Source organism: Aedes aegypti, chromosome 2 (assembly GCF_002204515.2).
Source record: "Aedes aegypti strain LVP_AGWG chromosome 2, AaegL5.0 Primary Assembly, whole genome shotgun sequence".
NCBI lineage: Eukaryota > Metazoa > Arthropoda > Insecta > Diptera > Culicidae > Aedes > Aedes aegypti.
Genome location: NC_035108.1, coordinates 2976233 through 3001540, shown reverse-complemented (window position 1 = coordinate 3001540; position 25308 = coordinate 2976233). Strand labels below are relative to the sequence as shown.

At 38.3% G+C, this 25308-nt stretch overlaps 1 protein-coding gene across 1 annotated transcript in view; it reads right to left on the bottom strand.

Annotated features, from left to right (window-relative positions):
- Positions 1 to 25308, bottom strand: part of LOC110675282 — a 685744-nt gene that overhangs the window by 616551 nt on the left and 43885 nt on the right. The gene's annotated exons all lie outside the window — the stretch shown is intronic.

Below are 25308 nucleotides of genomic sequence, written 5' to 3'. Positions count from 1 at the left end.
ACAAAAATGTTCGTTTTCAAAAGTTAGGAAAAGTCAGAAAATTTCAGATTTACATCACTTTTCTCTACAAAGTTACAGCTTATTTACCGTACCGATTGGCCAAAAATGACCCCAATGCACAAGGAAGGTTAATATTGGTTCCAAAATACTGGGTCAATACAATCCATCCATCCTGAAAGGGTTAAAGTAGGCCTCGATTTCCTATGTAGCAAAATCGATCCAAATGAGCCTGCTCCCAATCAAAGCATCCGGCGAAGCTCAATGAATCGAGAATCAAACAACACAGCCAGGTTGCTAGATGCTGTTGTGAACTTCAACTTTTCTCCATTGCCGCCGTCTCGCTATTGAACCCGGTCGTCCAGAGGGTGGAGCCGCATGGTCGACCAGACGGAGCGCAGCCAAGGGAATAGCGTATTCACACTTCAATTACAACGCAATCAGCTGTAATTAATTCCGTATCATCTGCCCCACTCGGCCATAGAATGTTCAACGCTCACAGATCAGTGCCTGCTATGTTTAGCGGAACGCTTTGAGTTGGCAATGGCTTTGACGAAGGTTGCTACGATGAAGTTAAAGTTCCGTGGAAAGGAGAAACGGAAGGCGACTTCCAGGAAGGGTACAAACCCTTTCAGATTCGTCGCCACACTGAAAGCCAATCGACAGGAGACGGAAGCAGATGAGGGGACGTTCGTTCGGATCCACCGTACAGCAACAAACATTAATTAAGTCAATAAAATTGAAATTTATGCTTCAGTGATCTTGTCGCATTAAATGTTTTGAATGAAAATAAACACATTTCCAGCTGGTTTGCGGTGGTTGCTTCCGCCCCTGTTCGATTCCTGGAGTGTGGGAATTGAGTGAGGTCCGAAACCGGATAAATGACAGTTTGGGATAAGTTGGGACTGGTGCTGAGGATGACCAAAGGGAAAAAGGGGATGCTGCTGAGTTCGGTTGATGAGCTTTTCTTTCTTTTACCGCCAGGTGGGGTGACTGCAGCAGAAAAAGGTACGGGAGAAGGAGAATCGGTCGTCGGTTGGGGTTTTCCGTGTTTTAATTTTTGCTGCATCCGTCGTTGCACATGTTCGTTCGTAGGGTTGAACTCGGAGCCGGAGAGACAGTTTGTGCAAAATAAGTGTAGAACTAGCCCTCGTGCGTTAAAATACACTCTAATAAAGATATAAAAAAAAAAAAAAAAAAAAAAACAAAAAAAGTTTGTGCAATGTGCCGACTCCCAGGTAGGGACCGGCTCATTAATTTTTGCCCAGTGACATTCCGCCTTTTGTCAGGTGCCAGTTGTTATTTTGAATTATGACCTGCAGGGGAAGGTTCCATTTTTGTTTGCTCGTTTGCGGGACGTGGCAGACAGTATGAAAATTACCCATTGTTGAAGTCCCATTGATCGAGAGAGATAAAATGAGTTCGCTCAAACATTTGCTCATTGCCAACGGTTCGTTATTGATCAGCAGATAATTTGTTTGCCATTGAAAGCTGATAAAAACTTGGAAAAATTCATTGAAATCAGCGTGCAATCAAGTAGGCCATAAACAATCTGTGTAACGATAGTTGCAACCCAGCAGGCTGGTCGCTTTTATTTCCACCATTTCCATACAGTAGATTGCATGCTTCGAGTAAAATAGTGTGCAGTAATTCTGCTTGTCACCATTTTTAAAGTGTACATCTCATGGCTAACGCAGTGAATGTGTAACAGGTAGAATAAATCTAGAAATGGATTTATAATATCGCGGTGACACTGTCAGCTATTCGCAGGATCGTTTTCTTTTTGTCTATTCAAGCAAGCCCACGACAAGCTGGTGCATTGTTAAACCGAGTTTCAAAAGCGTGACATTGTGAAATTCTTCATTTTTTTTTTTTTTTTTTTGAGATACTCTTAAGTTTTTTAACAGGGTTTACGAGGAATGCAAACCAAAATCCTTTTGAAGATTCCTCCATGATCCATTATCATTGATGGTAGTTTTTGCAAGTGCTCACCGCATCAAAACAAAGACGCCACTGTATATGGGATTTGACATTGTGACAGCATTGCTGTTGCACTGCACTGTGTTGCTGGTTTTTTTAATGATCCATACTCTCAATTTTTTGTTATCAGATACATTTTCAATTCTTCCTCTTCGAAATTATTTTGTTTTACAACAAGGTTCCCTTAAAAGTTTTCTTATCAAATATTCCAGGATACAACGGATGGTTCCTCATATTCCCACAAAATTGAACCAGGAGAGCATAAACCGTTTTCCTAACAGGTTTTCCGTGAGTTTGTTTTACGCAATTCATCCAGTAAATACATTTCATCAAGGATTCTTTCGGCACAGCTCAAACGTCAAAGAGTGCACCCTTGCAGTGGTTCATAGGTCTAGAAACACCTTTACACAAAAAATCGAATGAGATTTAATTTTCATTTTGTTCCATGCAATGAAAATTCGATAGAAAACTACAATTTTCACGTCAGAAAACAACAAACGGTCAGAGCTTTTCCAAATCTCAATCGGTTTTTTGGAGGAGCAAAAAGTTGAAATGATTTAAGAAGGAAGGAGATCCCGAAAGAAAGCTAAAGATTTCGGAAACAATCGAGAAACGAAGGAAAGTTGTTTGGAATTCCAAAGGAAAGAGGAGAATTTTTGAAAATGTGCTCCAGGAAGTTCTCCGGTTATTTTATCAAGGAATTTCTTCAAAAAGTTGACAAGAAATTCTTTCGGGCATTTTTTCAGAGAATATATCCAGAGATTTTTCACAGAAATTCCTTCGGAAATTTCACTCAGGAATATCTCCGGCAATTTCAACGAGAACTCATTCGGAGATTTTCTCCAGGAAATCCCCAGGAGATCTGTAATAGCAATTCCGACGAGGATTTCCTCCAGAAACTCGTCTGGCAATTTACTCTATGAATTCTTCCGGGGATTCCCCCAAGAACTCTCCCGAGGATTTTCTCCAGGAATTGCTCCAGCGATTTTTTTTGGGAATTCCTCCGGGGATTACTACGAGAGGTACCTCAAGTAGCACCTCCGGGGATTTCCTCCTGAAATTCCTCCGGAAATGTGTTCCCAGAATTCCTCCGAAGATTTTCTTTAGGAATTCCTCTGTGGATGAATTCTCTCTCTCTAGAAATTATATCGGGGATTTTTCAGAGAATTTCCTCCAGGAATTTTTTTGGATTTGCATCAGATATCCTCCAAGAATTACTCCCGGATTTTCTCAACGAATTCCTCAGGGAATTCCCAATAGCGATTTCTCCGGGTATTTCCTCCAGAATTTGTTTCAGAAAAATTCCGCCGGGGTTTTCCCCTAGGAATTCCTTCGGAGATTTCCTCCAAGAACTCGTCTAAGTATTTCCTCCAGGAATTCATCCGGGGATTTCATCCAGAGATTTTGTCCATAATATTCTTCGGAGATTTCTTACATCAATTCCTCCGAAATCCCTCCAGAAATAGCTCTAGAGATTGGCTACAGAAATTCATTCAGAATTTCCTCCAAGCATTTGCTCCAGGAAATTCATCCAGGAATTTCTCCTAGGAATTTCTGTGGGAATTTTCTCTAGATATTCCTCGCCGAGGATTTCCTTCAGGAATTTCCTTTAGAAATGCCTCTGGAGAAATTCCAAATATTCCTCCGGGAATTCTTTTGGAGCTCTACAAGGAATTCCTTCGCATTTCTTCCGTGGTTCCTCCTTTTTTTTTGGAATTTCTCCAGGAATTATCCAGAGTTCTTCAAATAATTCCTTGGAAATGCTCCAGAGGAATTCTTCTGAAGCTACTTCAAAAAATTCCTTACATTTCATTCGAGAATTTCTGCAGAATTTCTCAGGAAATGTCTAAAGAGTTAGAAGAGTCTAGACTTCCTTCCCGGAATTCCACAAGAGTTCCTCGTGAAGTTCTTCCAGAGTTCCTCCAGGATTTTTTTCAAATCCTTCCAGAAATTATTCCGCATTTCCTCAGGCCATTCCTCTGGATTTCAATCAGCAATTCCTCGGAAATTTCTCCGGATTTCCACTGGAAATTCTTCCAAAGTTAGTTCAGAAAATCCTTTGGAGCTACTCTAGCTATTCCTCATCCAGTTATTCCTGAAAAGTTCCTCTGGAGCTCCAACGCTAACTCCTCCGAATTTCCTCCTTAGTTTCTCCAGGAATTCCTCTAGAAACGCCTATGGAGTTCCCCCAGAAACACATCCGGAGTTTCTACAAGAACGCCTCCGAATTCCTACAGGAATTGCTGCGTAGTTCCTCCGGGATTTCCTTTGGAGATTCTCTAGGAACTTGTCCAGGGTTCTGTAGTGTCCGAAGGGAGGAACCGGCATATACAAAGTTAGTGGCTCAATCAGCCGAATTGCAACAGGAGCAATTCTAGCGCAACTTCATCGCTCGAAACAATTTACAAGACTGACGTGTCATTCGTCTCTTCCTGTTTGCTTAGGTTTTCCTTGTTACTCAAACTATATGCCCTCCTGCTTAGATTTTATCTTCTCTAGTACCTCTCTCAATCCCTACATTCTCCTCCTGATCTACTCTTAAAATAATAAGATCGTTTCTTCTATTATTTTTCAATGAAAAAATAAATTCATATTATCTTTCATTCATCTCTTGCTTTCCTTGTGTTCTTTCATGCTAAAGCTAACATACATATTTTCCAAAAATGTTAGATCATTTTATTTTAATATCATCATAATCATCTTCCACATCATCATTGCTCATTCCTCATTACTCGCATCTCACTCCAATTTTTTTCCTTATTCCTCATTCCTCACACTTCACTCCTCATTTCTCACTTCTCACTTATCATTTCTCATTCGTCACACTTCATTCTTCATTTCTCACTCCTCACTTCTCATTCCCCATTCCTCACTCCTCATCCCTCGTTTATCATTTCTCATTTATTACTTCTCATTCCTCATTCTTCACTCTTCATTCCTCACTTCTCACTCCTTATTTCTCACCTCTCACTCTTCATACCTCATTCCTCTTTCTTTTCTTCCTTCCTCATTCGTTATTACTTACTCCTCATTCCTTATAACATACTACTTACTCCTCATTCCTCACTCCTCATTTTCACTCCCCATTCCTAACTCCTCAATCTACAGACTCGTTCTTTTCCTCATTCCTCATGCTTCACTCCTCATTCCTCACATCTCACTCTTCAACCCTTACTCCTCGTTCTTCACTCTTCACTCATCATTCTTCTTTAATCATTCCTGATTTCTTACTACTCTTTCCTCGTTCTTCACTCCTCACTTCTCGTTATTCACTCCTCACTCCTCGTTGCTAATTTCTTACTCCTCATTGCTAACTTTTCACTCATCATTCCTCACTTTTCATTCATCATCTCTCATTTCTCATGCCTCATTCTTCACTCCTCTTTCCTCAATTCTTACCCCTCACTTCCCATTTCTCCTTCCTCACTTCTCACTCCTCATTTCCCATTCGTCATTCCTTACTCATCATTCCTTATTCCTCACTCTTCATTCCTCATTTCTCACTAATCACTCACTCCTCATTCCTCATTACTCACTCTTCATTCCTCATTTCTCATTGCTCATTTCTTACACCTCATTCCTCATTCTTCACTCCTCTTTCCTCATTCCTAACTTCTCGTTTATCATTCCTCATTCCTCATTTCTCACTCCTCATCTCCCATTCCTCATTCTTCCTTCTTCACTCCACATTTCTCATTCCTTACTCCTCATTTTTTTTATTTCTAACTTCTCATTCTTCATTCCTCGTTCTTCACTGCTCACTCTCACTCCTCATCCTTCACACCTCATTACTTACTTCTGATTCATCACACCTCATTCCTCATCTCTTATTCCTCGTTTCTTACTCCTCATTACTTATTCTTCACTCCTCATTGCTGATTCCTCACTTTTTATTCATCATCTCTCATTTTTTCATTCCTCATTCATTCTTCATTCTTCACTTCTCACTCCTCAATTCTCACTCCTCACTTATTATTTCTCATTCCTCACTTCTCACTCCTCATTTCTCATTCTTCATTCCTAATTCATCATTCCTTATTCCTCACTCTTATTTCCTCACTCTTCATAGCTCTCTCCTCATTCCTCATTACAAGTAAGTAATGGAAAAATGAAAAATATTTCATTCCTCATTTCTCATTCGTAACTTATTCCTCAATTCTCACTACTCATTTCTTATTCCTCACTCATCATTCATCATTCCTTATTCCTCCCTTCTCACTCCTCATTCCTCTTACCTCACTCCTCATTTCTCATTATTCAGTCCTCACTCCTCATTCCTCACTCTTCATTCCCCATTTCTAACTTCTCATTCCTCATTCTTCACTCTTCTTTCCTCATTCCTAACTCCCAATTAATCATTCCTCATTTCTCACTCCTCGTTCCTCACTCCTTATTTCTTACCTCTAATCCCTCACTCCTCATTCCATATTCCTCAATCCTCATTCTTCACTCTCACTCCTCATTCCTTATTTCTAATCTCTCAGTCCTCATTCTTCACTAGTTTTTCCTCACTTCTCACATCTTATTCCTCTCTTCTCATTCCTCACTCATTCCTCATTTCTTGCTCCTCATTCCATATTCGTCACTCCTCATAGATTTACCCTTTCGGGGGAATTGCTTTTCCCTCTCGGGGGAATTGCTTTACCCTCTCGGGGGAATTACTTTACCCTCTCGGGGGTGTTACTTTACCCTCTCGGGGGAATTACTTTACCCTCTCGGGGGAATTGCTTTACCCTCTCGGGGGAATTACTTTACCCTCTCGGGGGTGTTACTTTACCCTCTCGGGGGAATTACTTTACCCTCTCGGGGGAATTGCTTTACCCTCTCGGGGGAATTACTTTACCCTCTCGGGGGTGTTACTTTACCCTCTCGGGGGAATTACTTTACCCTCTCGGGGGAATTACTTTACCCTCTCGGGGGAATTGCTTTACCCTCTCTGGGGAATTGCTTTACCCTCTCGGGGGAATTACTTTACCCTCTCGGGGGAATTACTTTACCCTCTCGGGGGAATTGCTCTACCCTCTCTGGGGAATTGCTTTACCCTCTCGGGGGAATTGCTTTACCCTCTCTGGGGAATTGCTTTACCCTCTCGGGGGAATTGCTTTACCCTCTCGGGGGAATTACTTTACCCTCTCGGGGGTGTTACTTTACCCTCTCGGGGGAATTACTTTACCCTCTCGGGGGAATTACTTTACCCTCTCGGGGGAATTGCTTTACCCTCTCTGGGGAATTGCTTTACCCTCTCGGGGGAATTACTTTACCCTCTCGGGGGAATTGCTTTACCCTCTCTGGGGAATTGCTTTACCCTCTCGGGGGAATTGCTTTACCCTCTCGGGGGAATTACTTTACCCTCTCGGGGGTGTTACTTTACCCTCTCGGGGGAATTACTTTACCCTCTCGGGGGAATTACTTTACCCTCTCGGGGGAATTGCTTTACCCTCTCGGGGGAACTGCTTTACCCTCTCGGGGGAATAACTTTACCCTCTCGGGGGAATTACTTTACCCTCTCGGGGGAATTACTTTACCCTCTCGAGGGAATTGATTTACCCTCCCAGGAGAATTCATGCATTGCCTTGAAGTATTTCACTGTCGTTGTCAGAATACTGTTTTCTGATTATTTACTTATAAATAAAGTAAAATCCTATCAAACATTTAGATTCACTCAAGCAACAAAACATATTTTAAGATAGTTTTATCGTAACTTTATTACAGCAATCTAGCATAAAATCAACAATTAACACATGTCTTCCGTTTAGTGCCGAAAATATGACGACTCACCCTGAACGAAAATAAACAGCAATCAGCATCGACTCAAGTCGTTCCGTCTTCCGTTCACGGCCGAGGCTTCAAATGTTTGGGAGCGCACAATACACTTACCAACTGTGCCATTGTAGTGTCCGGAGGGAGGAACCGGCATATACAAAGTTAGTGGCTCAATCAGCCGAATTGCAACAGGAGCAATTCTAGCGCAACTTCATCGCTCGAAACACTTTACAAGACTGACGTGTCATTCGTGTCTTCTCGTTTGCTTAGGTTTTCTTTGTTACTCAAACTATATGCCCTCCTGCTTAGATTTTATCTTCTCTAGTACCTCTCTCAATCCCTACAGGTTCCTTCAGAGTTCATCCGAGAATTCCTTCGTAGCTCGAACGATAACTCCTTTTGAGTTGCTCCAGAAATTCCTCCGGAGTTTTTCCAGTACTTCTTCTGGATTCTATCCAGCTTATCCTCAAGAACTCCACAGGGAATTCCATTGGATTTCCTTCATAGCTCCTTTTGGAGTTATTCCGTAGTATTTTCAGAAATTCTTCCAGGATTTTTTTCCAGATTGCCCTCGTAAATTCCTCAGCAGATCTCCAGCAGTTCTTCTAGAGTTCCATCAGCAATTTGTCCGGAGTTCCTCCAGCAATTCAACCGGAATTCCTCCAGGATTTTTAAAGAGTTCCTCCAGAAATTCCTTCAGAGCTGTTTTGGGCATTCCTCCAGGAATTCCTGCAGACTTCCTTCTGAAAATCCTCCAGAGCTCCACCGGGAATTTTTCAGAGTACTCCGGGCTTAAGTTTCTGCAGGAATTCTTTCGGATTTTCTCCAGGAATTCTTTCAGAGTTTCTCACGGAGTTCCATCGTAGTTTCTCTAGAAATTTCTCCAAGAATTCTTTCAAAATTTTTGCCAGGAATCCCTTTATGGATCTAAGAATTCTTTCGGATTTCCTCCAGAAAATCCTAGGAGTTCTTCAAGGAGTTCCTTTGGAGATCCTCCAGAAATTTCTCCAAAGTTCCAAGACATCAATCCCGGGTCGAAACGTAGGGCAAGTTATAAACCTCGTTTCATTTTCTGAAAGACTGCGTACCCGTTAAATCAGAACGATTAAGAGTTACAGTCAAATCCCGCCAGATTTCTCCAGGATTTCCTCAATAGTTCCTTCAGGACTTTTTTTTCGAAGTTTCTCTAGAAAATATTCCGCAGTTCCTCCGTCAAATCTTTTGGTGTTTCTCCAGGAATTCTTTTGGCGGTCCGCTACGAATTTCTTCAGAGTTCCTCATGGATTTTTTGTCGGGGTTCCTCAAGCAATTCCTTCAGATTTGCTCCGGAAATGCTTTTGGATTTCCAGCAGGTATTTCTTCGGATTACCGCCAAAGTTCGGAGTTTTTCCAGGAATTTTCCAGAGTTCGTGCAGTAATTCATCGGAAATCCTCCGGAGTTCCGCTAGGAACTCCTCAAGAGCTACTCCGGAAATTCCCCTAGATTTTCTCCGCGAAATATCCCAGAGTTCCTCCACGAATTTCTCAAGAGTTCCTCCTGGTATTCCTCCGGACTTCCTTAAGTCTTCTTCTTCTTTTTGGCATTAACGTCCTCACTAGGACAGAGCCTGCATCTCAGCTTAGTGTTCTTATGAGCACTTCCACAGTTATTAACTGAGAGCTTTCTTTGCCAAAGTTGTTATTTTCGCATTCGTACTCTATGCCCAGGGAAGTCAAGGAAATTTCCATTTCGAAAAGATCCTGGACCGACCGGGAATCGAATCCAGACACCTTCAGCATGGCTTTGCTTTGTAGCCGCGGGCTCTAACCACTCGGCTAAGGAGTTCCTTAATTGCTCTGTACGAATTTGTCCAGGGTTCCTTCAGAGTTCCTCCGAGAATTCCTTCGTAGCTTCAACGGTAATTCCTCCGGAGTTGCTCCGGAAATTCTTCCAAAATTGTTGCAGTAATTCTTTTGAATTCCATCCAGCATATCCTCCGGAGTTCCTCCAGAGCTCTACAGGGAATTCCATTGGATTTCCTTCATAGCGACTTCTTACGAACTCAGGAATTTTAGGATGAGGTCTCAAGGAATTCTTGAAGGAACTCCCTATGAATATTTTGAAGAAACTCCCGGGAAAGGAATCCTCAGAAATTCTTGGAGGACCTCTCAAAGAAATTTGTGGAAGAACTCCTGAAGGAATTTTTGGAGGAACTCCCGGAGGACTTCCAAGAAAACTCTCGGTGGATTCTTGGAAAATTCTCAGAGGAACAACCGGCAGGATTGCTGGAGAAACTTCGGTAGAATTTCTGGTGAAGCTGCCAGCTGCCAGAAGCAACTCGTGTGTAAATTCCTAAAGGAACTACAGTACAGTTCCTGGAGGAGCTCCAGAGAAATTGTGGGAGGGATTTCAGAGGAATTTAGGAAGCAACGTTTGAAAAAAAAAAATCAGTGGAGCGAAGCTTTCCAGAAGAAACTCCGGAAGAGTACCCGGATGAAGTCCCAAGGAATTGCCGAAGAACAAATTCTCGGTGGAGCTCTGGAGACTTTTTCGGAAGAACTGTTGGAAACTACCGGTGGAGCTCCAGAGGAACTTCGGAAGAATAACTGGAAGAACTCCGAAAGAAGGTGTAGAAAAATTCCAGGAGAAATTCTGGAGGAATTTCCAGATCAATTCTGGAGGAATGGATCTTTAAAATAAACACAAATAACCAAACTTCGAGTGGTTCTTCAAGGAATATTATCAGACATTTTTCCATCAAGTCTATTGAAGGATTTTTCAAGGATTCCTGGAATTCATTTTTTCCATCAACTCATTCTTCGATATCCTCATGAAATTTCTTGTTTCAAACATTTTTCAGCACCTCTCTGAAGAATTTGTTGGATAATTTGAGAATAATTGAATTGAAAATTACATGTATTCCTAAAAAAATGTCTGGAGAAAATCCAGTTTGAATTTGTTGACGATTATCCTGGTTTTATAAGAGAACCTGAGAGATTCCTGGTGTAATCCCTAGATAAATTTCAACACGAATACCTAAAAAAAATAAATCAAATAAAAAAAATAAATATCAGGATGAATTTTGTAAGCACTTTTAAACGAATTTCACTACAAATTTGGTGAGGGTTACCATGAACAATTTCTTAAAGAAGAGCTGAAAAATTCATAGAAGAGTTTATTTGACAATTCCTCGAAGTAGACACTTTTTTTTTAAATGTCTGGATGCATCCCTGAATTAATTTCTCGAGATATTCTTGAATAGTTAGTAGGGCTGGGGAAACTTCCAGCAAAGTTTCAAGGTTATTTTTGAATGAATCATTAAACAATTTAATTCCTGGCGTTAACAGTTGAATGAGATTTACAGTAAAACTGGGACTGGGATACACTCAAAGCTTTTAAGTATCGTAAGCGTGTTACTGCTTTCAAATGTTTAGCAACATCCTTGCAGTCTTTAGAACATTGCACAGAGCCTTCAAATAAACTGATATGGATCAACCAGATAAACATTTTCTGTATGTTCAACATTCCATTGCAATTTTTATTATAAGCTAGATGAGAAGCTATCTCAATTGGATAGGCTCTAATCCAATTGAGATGTATTCAGCAAGTACAAGATGTAATGTTTGTTGATCCAACTTTAAAACTCTTAAGGATTGAACTGTATCTAAAATAAACAGCTCGTCAACTCTCTCTTTCAACAAACAATCGAAACACAAACACGCGTTTCATTCTTCTTCTCAGTATCAAGCCCTTGCCTACTGTTTTTGCTACAAGCTACTTTCATCCCGCACTCCGTATCACATTTTCTCCCCATTCTCCTCCAATGACGATGGCGGGCAATCGCAGGAGCCGCCGATTTCGGATGGCGCCAAAGTGTACCCCATTCCGCCTGCGAAATCGATTGCCGGCGCTTTGTTCTGGATCAAATTTCGCGGCCTACTGTGGGAGGCCAAATTCCCCAACATCACTCAAGAAGTGCCTACAGCCTACTGGAATGGTGAACGTGACGAAAAGAACATCCCGGAACAAGCCGGATGCCAGTCGTCGTCGGTCGTCGCGGCCGGCGCTTCCAATTCATCAAGTTCTAAAACTGTTTCCATTCCTCTTGTTTCGGGTCCACTTTTTAATGCGACGACCGCCGCAATTGTGGGCCGCGTTGTGTAACGACTTCCGGTTCTTGGGTTGGGCCAACGCAATGCGATGTGGACGGGGTTTCGGGCAATCGAAAGCGAAATCAGAACGAAAACCGATAGATGGAGTGGAAATTGGAACAGATGGACGCGAAAGTTTTAACTGCCATCGTCTTTGGGAAGGCAGTCAATGCTCCTCTCTAGTATTGAGGTCAAACAGATGGCGAGGAAATTGTGCCTCTGAAGATAGGTTTGCATCTTTGAAGCAATTATTGAAATGAGGGTAAAAAAAAACTTTATGGACCTGGATTTGGCAATAGAAATTGTTTTCCATTCGTATTTAACATTTCTTGTAGGATTGGTATAAATAGGGATTAACTGAACTAAGGCTAGACTTAGCTGATTACGTTTCAGAATAAGATTTAGATTACATTGGAAATTAAGAATCTTAAGAAAGGGGACGTACCATGTTTCTATGTTTTTTACCGAATTTCATTGATCGTACTTACATGTTGTGATATAAAAGAAAAACCACTGCGTAATACCTGTAAAGAGCACAAAGAGAAAATAAATATCAAATTAGGTGTTATATAAACTATTTCTATTGTATGCCTTATACAATTTTTTAAGCTGGTAAATTCAAAATAAAAGTTTTAGGAGACAGAGGTTCTAAAAAAAAATCACTATCGTCGTCAAGCTAATGAGATCGTGACCCGATGAACTGAGCTGTGCTTACTGTGCTTGGCAAGGAAAGCTCTCAGTTAATAATTGTGGAAGTGCTAATTGAACACTAAGCTAAGAAGCAGTCTGTGTCCAATGAAAACGTAATGCCAAAAAGAAAGAAAAAAAGTAGAACATTCAGGCAGTATTTAAAAAAAAACTCATAAAACACTGAGCTAAAGAGCAGGCTAATAAGCGAAAATGAGGTATGAAGAAAAGTGAGCTTTCTTTTATCTTGACACAAATGAAACAGAAAGAAAGATGTTGGTGTAGAACTGTACTGCCCATAACTGCATATTTGTCACACTCGACATTTTTGAAAATTTCGAGTTAATACCGGGGAGAGTCATCAAATGACAAATACTTTCGATCAACTTACTCAAATCTGTGAGATTGTTCTAGAAATTTCGAAAAAAATACCAAGTTGTTTTGTCACATTGTCAATTGTAACCGTATAACAGTCACATTGAGATTGTTCATGAGCCTCATAATGCAGTAGCAACGAAATTTCTATCAGAATTATTTTCTGACTACTCACCCTATATGCGATATGAGTTGTACAAAATTTCAGCCTCAAAAAAGCATTTTTGAATTATTGGTGATTTTTTGAAATTTGAGTTTCCTCCCATACTGCAATGAAATGCAAACTTGTTATCCCATTTACTCAATGCCTACTTTTGTCGAATGTTACAAATATGCAGTTATGGGCAGTGTATTGCTTAAAATATCCTCGTTTCGTAGCGACGAATAATATTTTTGTTGGTCATTGCTCATTGTTAAACTATTTTTCATTCCAATTCATCACGAGTTCTAGCGCTTTATCGCAGTAAAATCAAACAGAGCCACGATTCTTAGGCTAAATTTACAATTTCCAATCGCAATCACAATCAATGACTAGGTAGTTTTTTTTTTTTGCAACAACGAGGACCATCTACCGATATGAACGGATAGTTCCAAAATCTAACTTTTCCTTGTGACATTCTAGTGACTTGTCGTGCTCGGCAAAGTTGTTCAATTTGTTAAAATAAACAGTTTTCTCGAAGATATCATAAATCCAAAGCCTATTGTTTTCAAGTTTAAAGCAAAATAAGACCAAATTAGCGGAGAATCGCAGCAAACCGCGCGCGTGAACGGTTTTGCTTGAAATTTAATGCAACTTTTTTTTCGTCTCCGCGAATGATTTTGATTCGGCTGGTAGAATCATAAATCGGCTGGTGTATTTCAATTCTCCATAGATTCTTTTGTTGCACGTGTAAACAAGTTTTCCTTTCGAATTTCTGAACATATGCAGAGAGAGAGAGAGTTTTTTAATGTCTCCACTAAGGTTTTCATTCCCGGGAACATTTCCCGGGAATTGAGATTTCCCGGGAATCCCGTTTCCCGGGAAATGATTTTCTGTTTCCCGGGATTCCCGTATTTCTCGGGATTTTCATATTTCCCGGGTAGCTTTAAAAAAAAGAAATTACTATCTATTTTCAAACAAAAACTATCGCACAATTTACTTATCATATCTCGAAAACTTATTCATATAGACTCAAGTCAAAAGAGTATACAAACTTACTTTATCGATCCTACATGTTTCGCAGACAAAATTCTACACGTTCCGCTCTAAACCAACTCGATTAGAACTTTTAGAACGTTTAATTTCCGGATTTACAAAACGACGAAAGTAAGATTCTCCACTTTCGCAACCTAACCGCTACTTTCGCCACTCTGTTGTATGGAAGACAAAGTGACTTAACCACGAATCAAAACAAAACACTACTTGAGTCGACCCAGACAACCAGAAATCGCATGAAAGTTCACGTTTCAACTCGTTTATTCATACTCATTACATCAAACTCGCAAAACACCATGGATATACTCGTCAAATTGATGAGCTTCCTCGCATAAAACACTTCTTTTCTGAGTTCATTTGTACATTTTGTTTCGTACCGTACACTCGCACAAAGCAAGTCGAATCAATCCGTAGCAGCTGTCAAATCAATATTTGTTATCATAAGCTAAGTCGCATAAGAGCACAAGTTAGTTCGATAGAATATTTATACACTCACATTGTATGTTATTATTCATCACATAATATATGCACGCATATCGCCTCCACTTTTGTACGTAGAAGGCCTTTTCGCGACATCTTTTAAGTGAAATGTTGCACATACAAAGCCTCCAGGTGATTTCGTTATACGTACATTTTGGTTGTCTGGGGATTTTACACTGGTACAAAAACGTCGTAAGTAACTGATTGAAACGGCTTATCATTTTGTCATACAATTGTTTGTGGAAAATTATAGGAAATACCTAGTGTTTTAACGCGAGCTGATTGCATGCAAAATTTAAGGGATGTACACGGTAAAAAAAAGTTAAAAAAGGAGATTGATTAAAAAAAAAGTTTTAGAAGAAAGGTTGTGATTCTTCTTAATTAACTTTCTCAAAACCGTATGATAGTTACTTACGTCGATTTGAAAAAGTAATCTAGATATAATTCTAACCAATGAACTCACGACATCACTAGTTATATTTCGATACTTATTTTTTGTTTTTTTGTAATGAAATAGTTGTTCATAAAATAGATATTGTTTTTGACGAATTTTGCTATACAAAATAAAGGACTTTTCAAGGGATCTTTTCTATGAATTCAGTCGGCTCATAAAGTTTTCATGGATGAACAGTCACAATGTTGAATATAAAGACTCTAGTTGGATCAAAAATAAACTCCATGAGGACTTTTGCTTAATGCTATAACTTTGTTGCTCTGAAGCCTAGCGTTTGAAATGAAACTAACATTTCTTAAGAGAAACACGGATAAATTACTCCCAAAGAAGAGAAATAACCAACAAATTTACTGGTATAAAATACATATAGAGTCGATGAAGCCGCATGACTTAGAACAACTAAGAACAAATATTCGAATTAAATCAAAAAATAAAGCCAGTGGCATTGTTTTTACGTCTCAAAGCTTTTTATCACGGTTGTGTGAAAAAAAAAACACAGATAATACGAAAACATGTTTTTTGTGTTTATTGTCGCTTGTGCTACTATAGCCTATAATACAAGGCAAAATACAAATCAAAACCGTGTTTTTACGAAACTTTTACATTTTTGCTTTAATAAGTGGATCAAAAGCTTTTGATTGATATAAAAAAGTTCTAATTTAATTGATTATTTCGTTTGTGAAAAATAATTTTTCTTAGTAGTGCTAATATAGGAACAATAGGTTTGCTATAGATGCAAGGGAGCTTAAATTATAAGCAAAACTATATTTCGATCCTTTCTTTTAACAAAATCGAGTTGTGCATCAATGGTACTTAGGTAAATAATTCCTGAGCTTCATGTTAAAAATATTTTGCAACGATTTGTAGCAAAACGGCCGTAAAAAGCTACTAGTGCGACAATAGGGGACTGTCTACTAAGGGAACACTGACCCTACACGAAATACGGATACTTTGAAAAATAAAATTCTAACAAATTTGCTTCATTTTCACGTTTTTCAGAATTTCCCGGGATTTCCCAGGAAATGGTAATTTTATTTCCCGTTTCCCGGGAAATCGAATCCCGGGAAATTTGAAAACTCTAGTCTCTACAAAAGTGCAAATATAAAGCATTATATTTTTTACAACCTTTTGCAAAGCCTATGAAAGCAGTATAAAAAGTCTATCGAGTTGAATTCCAACAGAGTTTTCTAAGTGTCTTGTAAATCAGTAGATCAAGATGTTTACCAATTTGTTGTATATCGGGTGTTACGGGAACACAGAGGTAGACACTTTGGCCAAAATCGTTACAGCAGCTCGCAAACTCCAAATTGTGGGTGCGAATCAGCTTTAAGCTGAAAAAGTATTTTTTATCAATATCAAGATGTTGTGTGCATGCAGATTACTTACAATTGGGTCCTAAGGTTTTTAATGAAATCTTGTTTTTATTCAATAATACGAAAGAGCATGTTACCGCAACTACTTTAGCTTTTTTTCCCGCTCAAATATCGACTATTTAAACTTCAATTTAAAAATTGGATCCATAAATGAACCTTGACACTTTTGATCATGTTTGACGTTCGCTTAGTCGACAAAAACACCGCAGTGTTTATAGTTTTAACACTGGGGATGTTCCTATTTGGCATTTCGGAATAGACCAGTGCGCCGCCGCGCCACGCCGCCGCCGCCGATCCATTTTACGTCACGCTGACGCCGAATGAGGCATCGGCGGCGCGCCATTCGCTGATCAGCACCTCGCCGCCGATTTTGTATTTTCACGCCGATAAATAATTCAGCTCGTAAAATTTGATTTTTTTTCAAATGCTCTACAAAACAATTCAATGTTGCTTAAGGAATTTTTATAGGGATTCTTACCAAAATTAATCAAAGAATTTATCCAAGAATTTCTTTATGTAATTTTCTAGCGACTTCAGGAATTTCTCTATCAACACCATCCTCAAAACTTCCAGCGACTCTTGAAGGATTTATCCTGGAATACCTACACGGATTTATCCTTGAACTCTCCCTTCAGATAATACTTCAGAATGCCTACACCATCAGTACTTACTTACAGAATGCTTACAGAGATTCCTTCAGTAACCATTCAACGGATCTCAAAAGAATCCTCGATAAAAACCAATTGATATTTCTCCATGAGTTTCTCCAGGACACTACCAAGGATTTTTTTTTCTTTTTTTCAAAGTTTTCTCCCATATATTCAGGGAATCCTCTAGTGATTTTCTCCTTAATAATTTATAAATATTTCTAAGATTCCTATGTCGTTCCTTAAGGAACTGATTTTAGATTCCTTTTTCCATTGCTTCTCGGAAATTTTTATTTTTTTTTCGGGAGTCTGTAGGAATTCTTCAAAATATTCTCTCATAAATTACTTTAGAGATTTACCGTTTTGACTTATATTCCGAACACTTAAGGCCAACAGTGACTTCAAATCCATCTGATTGGCATGAATTGGCTGATATTTGTGTAAATTTTAATTTCTTCGCAAAGCTTAACTGTTAGCTGTTGTGTGTACCAATAATAATGTTGATTTAATTAGTTTTAGTATAGTTTTTACGTAAAAGTATGGAACAACATTTTGATTCAAATGCCGAACACTGTGTTAATTCTGTCTCATATTCCGAACACCTTGATTCAAATTCCGAACAGCCCGAATAAATCGTATTCAAATGAATAATTTCGCAAACAAATTTATCTGAGCTTGTTCTACTGGTCTCAAACTAGAGAATCATCACTACTCCGCCAGTGAATGAATTTATCGCGGAAATGAGACGAAAATAGGCATTTTTCAAGCAACCCGACAATTAGTTGCGGCCTTTATCTGCGAGAAACAGTTTTCGTGAACTGCTATAATTGTTGATCATTGTGCTGACAAAAAGCGAAGATCAATCCGATCATATGCACTGATCCAACTTTATCGGGTCTAAACTTATCGCGATAATTATCAGACGGGAAATAACAAAAATGTTCGCCGCCGACGGGGCTCGAACTCATGCCCATGAGCAAAAATGTTTTCAAAACGCGCGTACACTATAACCACTCGACCACGCCAGCTGAATGAAGAGGGAGAGAAATTTGGTATATAAAAGCTACATGCGGAAGCGAAGGACACTCAAAACGACGAAACAAGAGAAGAAAAGAAGGAAGCCAACTTTTCGTTACCGGTGATAATATAAATTCGCTGCTGCAGATCTCGTGAGAGCACACTCTCGTATAGGGGATTTTTTTTTATTACCGTACGGGTTTGGGCCGAAGGGTCTCAGATTTTCATGAAACTTTTTCCACAGGCAGGGCTCATGGATATATGAATAAAAAAAATTTGAGAAAAATTCAGGGTCGCCTATTTTTCCGGAAAACTCAGGTGGAAATTTTTTGTTTTCCCTTGACACTACTTACGTTGAAAAATCATAACTCAAGAACGAAGCATCGTAGAAACAAAGTTTTTATATGAAAATTTAAGCAAATTTTCTCAAAAATCCAAAAAAAATATGAACTGGAAAAAGTTTTCCACAAAATTTTCCACCGTTGGGAAAATTTGTAAAGAAAAGCCGGAAAAACTATGCCCGAACTCGTGGAAAATTTTCAAAAAAATATTTTTGAGAAGGTAATTTTATAAGCTTTAATCACTGAAATTTTTGGAATGCACTTTTTTTTCGTTTTTGAGTTATGGCCAATTTTGTGAAAAATGTCCAGATGTGCCATATAAGACCTTTCTTTGAAAAACCATAACTCAAGAACGAAACATTGTAGAAACAAAGTTTTTATATGAAAATTTAAGAAAATTTTCTCAGAAATCCAAAAAAAATATGAACTGGAAAAAGTTTTCCACAAAATTTTCCACCGTTGGGGAAATTCATAAAGAAAAGCTGGAAAATCTATGCCCGAACTCGCGGAAATTTTTAATAAAATATTTTTAAGAAAGAAACTTTATAAACTTCAATTCTGGTGACTTTTAGGATGTACTTTTCTTTAGTTCCTGATCTATGGACAATTTTGTAAAAAAATGCAAAGATTTGCCATACATGCCTTTTCGTTTAAAAATCATGACTCAAGACTCATCATGACTTGTCGAACCGGATTCAAATTATCTCAAAAATATGAAATTTTTGAAAAGGAATCAGTTTCCCAGGACATTTTTCACTGTTTATGAAAACAAATAATGAAAACCCGATTAGCTATTCCAGCTTTCAAACAAAGTATATTTGAAAAGAGCGATCAATAAGATCCAATCCTACAATATTTTTCAATACGCTCATTTTTCGTTCCTAAAACATGATCAAATATTGCTAGGATGAGCTGTTTGAACCATATATTTACAAATTTATAAGTTCATAAACAAAATTTCTTAAGAACGAAACTACATAGAAACAAAGTTTTTTCAATCAGGATGTAGGCAATTTTTTCCTGTTAGGTAACTACAAAATTGACAGTTAAATAAATGGGTAGACAATATGACAAATAGGTATTTACCAATTCAAATTTAAAGCGTTGAAATGGCTTGAGAATCATAAGTTTACCAAAAACTAACAAAGAGCAGTGAGAAAGTGCAAGTGTTGTCTATCAGCTGTATATTCCTCGTTATTATTTTTTGTAAAGTGAAAAAAGTTTTCCCGAAGCTGTTGAAATGGACAAAGTTCAACATTACGAATACAATGCTTTATGCTGTAACCCCTTCGGACTGGACGGCCACAAATCAGTAAGGACAAATCTACGATCGATCAGCCAAGGCCTCATCAGTAAGCTTCATTCGAATGGAGTTCGGTGGATTACGGAAAAGATGAAAATTTGCGTGAAGTGCTCCATTACCGGTGACCAGAAGGCACTCGTAACGGATCTTCCAGAAGCAATGGCGTTTGAGGAACAAGTTTCACCACTATCTTCGTTGTCGTCGCCAAAGGAAACTCCTTCCTCGGGTGAGTTAGTTGGTTCTATAAATAATGTACAAAAAATACAAGAGCTAGCTAAATTCTTGGAAATTTCTTTTCAAGTAAAATCTTCACGTTTGGATGCTTCTAGTAGTAACTATCGCAATGCTTCTATGGACGAAATGTTCAATCAAATTTTGAGTAAAATAAAGACTTGGTTTCCGCCTAATATTGTCGATGTTACAGATGATTTTAATTCCGTTTTATTAAATTTGAACTCAGCTGTTACGAAAGCCGAACCTGACAAGCAAATTGAACTATATATATATGGGTTTTCAAAGAAAAGGCTAATATGGTTATTTTTTACAAAATTGACCATAACTCAGGAACAAAAAAAACATACATCCTAAAAGTTACTAGAATTGAATTTTATAAAGTTTCCTTCTCAAAAATATTTTAATAAAAATTTTCCGCGAGTTCGGGCATAGATTTTCCAGCTTTTCTTTATGAATTTCCCTAACGGTGGAAAATTTTGTGGAAAACTTTTCCCAGTTCATATTTTTTTTGGATTTTTGAGAAAATTTGCTTAAATTTTCATATAAAAACTTTGTTTCTACAATGTTTCGTTCTTGAGTTATGATTTTTCAAAGAAAAGTCTTATATGGCACATCTGGACATTTTTCACAAAATTGGCCATAACTCAAAAACGAAAAAAAAGTGCATTCCAAAAATTTCAGTGATTAAAGCTTATAAAATTACCTTCTCGAAAATATTTTTTTGAAAATTTTCCACGAGTTCGGGCATAGTTTTTCCGGCTTTTCTTTACGAATTTTCCCAACGGTGAAAAATTTTGTGGAGAACTTTTTCCAGTTCATTTTTTTTTTTGGTTTTTGAGAAAATTTGCTTAAATTTTCATATAAAAACTTTGTTTCTACGATGCTTCGTTCTTGAGTTATGATTTTTCAAAGTAAGTAGTGTCAAGGGAAAACAAAAAATTTCCACCTGAGTTTTCCGGAAAAATAGGCGACCCTGAATTTTTCTCAATTTTTTTTTATTCATGTATCCATGAGCCCTGCCTGTGGAAAAAGTTTCATGAAAATCTGAGACCCTTCGGCCCAATTTGTACGATAATTAAAAAAAATCCCCAGCACTGGACGGGTAGAATATTATCGCACGTCTCTTTTCGCCGGAAAATCGGCTTGAGTGATAAGCTTATGATTATCGCCGTGACCGATAGTTTCACTCCCTGCGTTTACCTCGATTCCGCGTTTTTGTATAGCGAAAAATATATTTGGCTGATGGTGCTAGGCCATCTGATTATTTTTTCGTGCTCCCGTTGTTCGCGATTCCGCCGATTTTAGCAGGTGCAATGTTACCCGGGTTGTAGTGCTTTGTGCAACGCTAAATAGCTGCGATAGAAAGGGCTGATTGTGCTGTAATCAAAAGGTTTATTCTAGCGAAGATTTTGATGATAGCTTGTGGCATGCTAGATGTTGACATGATTCCGTTGGTGCTGCGCCACCCGGATAGTTTTTGTTTCGTTTGAGATAAGTGTGATTCTGACAAATCAAGCAGAAAAATCATAAAGTTGTGAGCATTGCATCATTTTAATGCTTTATTTTAAATTTAATGCTTTTAAATATTGAATATGCATTAAAAACCTGTGTTAAGTGTGAAAACCGCATTCGATGATTATTATTGTGCTACGTAGAATTATTTCAAACCAAGCTTTCTTTTCCCGAGATGAACCGGCCAATGGCCGAAAATCTCGTTAAAAAAGGAAAAAAAACAAGGACGAAAAAGATTATGGATACATAGCCATGCCGTTAAGTTCTATTCATATACGAAACCATCCGGAGGATGTCGATTCAAATTCTCAATAGAATCATTAAAGTTTTTTGAGGAAACGGCTTCGGTGTTTAGACATATGAACGTATTTGGTGAGTTTGTTCCGATTAGACCACATATATTAATGCAATCTGGGCTCTTTCTGTATCATGAAGACGGCCCAATTTATTTTCTAGAGCGAGTAATGGCGCTCAAACCAAAGCTTTTTAGCTAGGGCACTAGGTGGAAATATCTGTGCCCCATCCCTGGAAGACGAACGCGCATGGAGTGACATTAACTTTCTTAGCAGCGTCACTCCCAACGATGACGATTACTTCATCCAACTCCTTGACATCTATGAGGGCATCGGTGAGTCGCTGGCATCTCTTCAAGTAGGTGTCATATCATCATTTTCCTTTCCTTTCCTCGTAACGGAGAAGATGGGCGTGGCCGGCAATGGACATGTCTTTTCATTTTTGACTTCCGATTGGATAGCTATTCCATCCAAATTAGTTCTCCATGAGCAATTGGAATAAGAATGGTAAAGTAACTAACATGACAGTTTTCAGTATGCAATCTACGAAACACTCCGTTACCACGCAACGCAACGCAACACAAATATACATTCTTCAAGATTAAATCACCAATGAATACCAAATCAGAGCAATGTCAACATTTACTGTCAGTGAACATAGTTATGAATCTATATAAAGTGAGCTAGAAACTTTATATTTTAACTAACATTTTGTCATCGCTGTATAGTTGTATACATTGATCTTCTTTTTTTTTTCGTGGCATTTATGCTCCCACTGAAACCAAGCCTGCCACTTACTTCAGTTTTCTCTGAAAACTTTAATAATTGATGAACACTAATTGAATAAATGAATGAATAAATAATTGAATAACAAAAATTTTCTATGAATATCTTATTATTGATTAAGACTTTGCATTTAGGAACACTAGATCAAATTCTAATTAGGCTTGGGTGACGCCGGACATTTATTTGATAATATTTTTTCTAAAAAGTGCTAAAAAATAAATGGAAATATTTACGTATTACTTTAGGAATTTCTACAGATATTCTTCAAATGATTTCTCTTCAAGAATTTGACGTTTTTTTTCTGGAATTTCTCCACGGATTTCACGGAATGTGTCTATTCCGTGGGTGCCTCCAGAGAATCCTCCAAAAAATTCTTATCTTAGATTCTTATTATATTCATGTGTGATTCTTTAAACATATTCCTTAAATAATGTTGACGGGGATTTCCCAGAAAATCCACTAGTTAACTCTCCTTATATTCATGTATAAAAACTTCTTAAATTTCCCTGAGTTTTTGCAGGTGTATCTGTCTTGAGATTCATAAATTATTCGAGCAATGTCTAATGAAATTTTCCAGCGGTCCTTTTGAAGAACAATCCAGTATTTATTCGTGGGATGCCCTAGAAATAATTCCAAAAAATCGTACAGGTATTTGTCCCAAAACCTGAAGAACAATCTTCTCGGAATATCTCCAGTAGTTTCATTATGAATTTCTGCTGAAGTCTCTTTTCTATTCTTCTTCTTGGCATTAGGTCCTCACTGGGACAGAGCCTACTACTCAGCGTAGTGTTCTTATGAGCACTTCCACAGCTATTAAGGTGAAGATGAATCGAAGCCCAAGTTCAAATTTTCAAGAGCACGGATCTGGAGAACCAAAATTCCGTTTAAGCTGAAAAGCTGGTGGTGACCAATCGATTAGGTTTTCAGCTCAAACGGATGTTTGGTTCTCTAGATCCGTGCTCTTGAAAAATTGAACTTTGGCTTCGATTCATCTTCACCTTAACTGAGAGTTTTATTTGCCAAAGTTGGCATTTTCGCATTCGTATATCGTGTGGCAGGTACGATTATACTCTATGCCCAGGGAAGTCAAGGAAATTTCCATTACGAAAAGATCCTGCACCGACCGGGAATCGAAGCTAGACACCTTCAGCATGGCATTGCTTTGCAGCCGCGGACTCTAATCACTCGGCTTAGGAAGGCCCCTAGGAAATTTCAGGTTAATCAAGTCAATTTAGGAGGGCAAGTTCACCATGATGATGTCTGGCCATTTGGTCTAATGTCATTTGGGCAAAATTTGAACTAAAATTGAGTCCGGTTGTCAATCGTGGCAAATGAATCGTGGATACCGGTTTCACGCCTTACTTTCTTGTGGAGTACTTCATTTCCTTTTGGAGTAAGAGCTGGGAGGTAAACAATTAGTCTAAGAGACTGCGCTGTTTTACTTTACAATACAAATACCTTTCAATGCTTTTTAGTCAACCAAAAAGTAGCCTTTCAAATAGTAGTTTTTCAAACAAGCTCAGTTGAAATGTATTGATGAGCGACATCGATGACGCACCGTTGTGTAGATGAACTTCAAAGATCACTGAGTTGTGTTGCTCACGGCCTACCTCTATATTAAGCCTTGATTACACAGTGCGTGCAATGCACGAACATTTGTGCAAGTTGCACGAATGTTTGCGCGAACTGTGTAATATGTGCACGAACTACTAGCGAACATTTTGTAGCGAACGTTCGCGCATTGCGCGCGTAGTGTAATCAAGGCTTTAGAATCTATAATGAGCATCAAGTTAGCATAATATTGGCTGCTTTTTGTTCATAATTTGAACTTTTTCAATGCCTGATATTTTAACATTTCAGACAAATTTTTCCTTCTTTGAAGATATATCGATTTCACTATTTATGGTGATCTAATTGCCAAATGAAAAAAAAATATAATTATTCTTTAGTGAGAATTATCTTAATTTTACCCTATGTTGGAGAGTTACATTTTTACAGCGCAATGATGTTTTGTTCTTCTCTTAATATAAGGTGTTTTTTTAAAATTGAGCTGTTCGAGTATTCCTCAAACGCCATTTTCTCATTGCTGGTGCACTACCATGTATCAGCGCAGCAGTGTGTATGTATTCAATTTAACAGGCGACAGGTATCAACAGGCAGCTTGTTTGCATTTGCAAAACATGGCAATTGGGTGCCCAGGTGGAATTAGTTTTTGTTCTACAAGTTGCGGACATGCTTACTGCTGTTCTCTCGTTTCACTGACAACGAGCACTACCTGCCAGAGTCGATTCCAATACATCTGCGCATAAAGTGTACATTCTACATTGAAAACAAATGTTACAGTATGCATGTCTTTTGATATTTTGAACTCAAGCTTATCAAGATCAGTCAGATGAGCTGATTGAAAAGAGTTCGCAAGTGTGTATATTTTACTTAGCAACATTTTAAATTAAATATAGTCAGCCCTCTATCACTCAATATTATAGGGATCATGTATTTAGGAAATATCGAATTATAGATCACAAAATCAGTGCAACTGGTTCCTTGAAAGTAGCTATGAAAATAAATTAACCTGTTTTTACAACTCGATATCGAGATCTGGAATGTCGAGTTGACTGCAACTCCTATGTATGTAGTACATTAGAAACGTTCGAGTGTAGGATTTTAATCATATGAATACATTTTGTCAAAATTATTACAAAACTCATATTCTATATTAAATTATATTTTTTTAGATTTA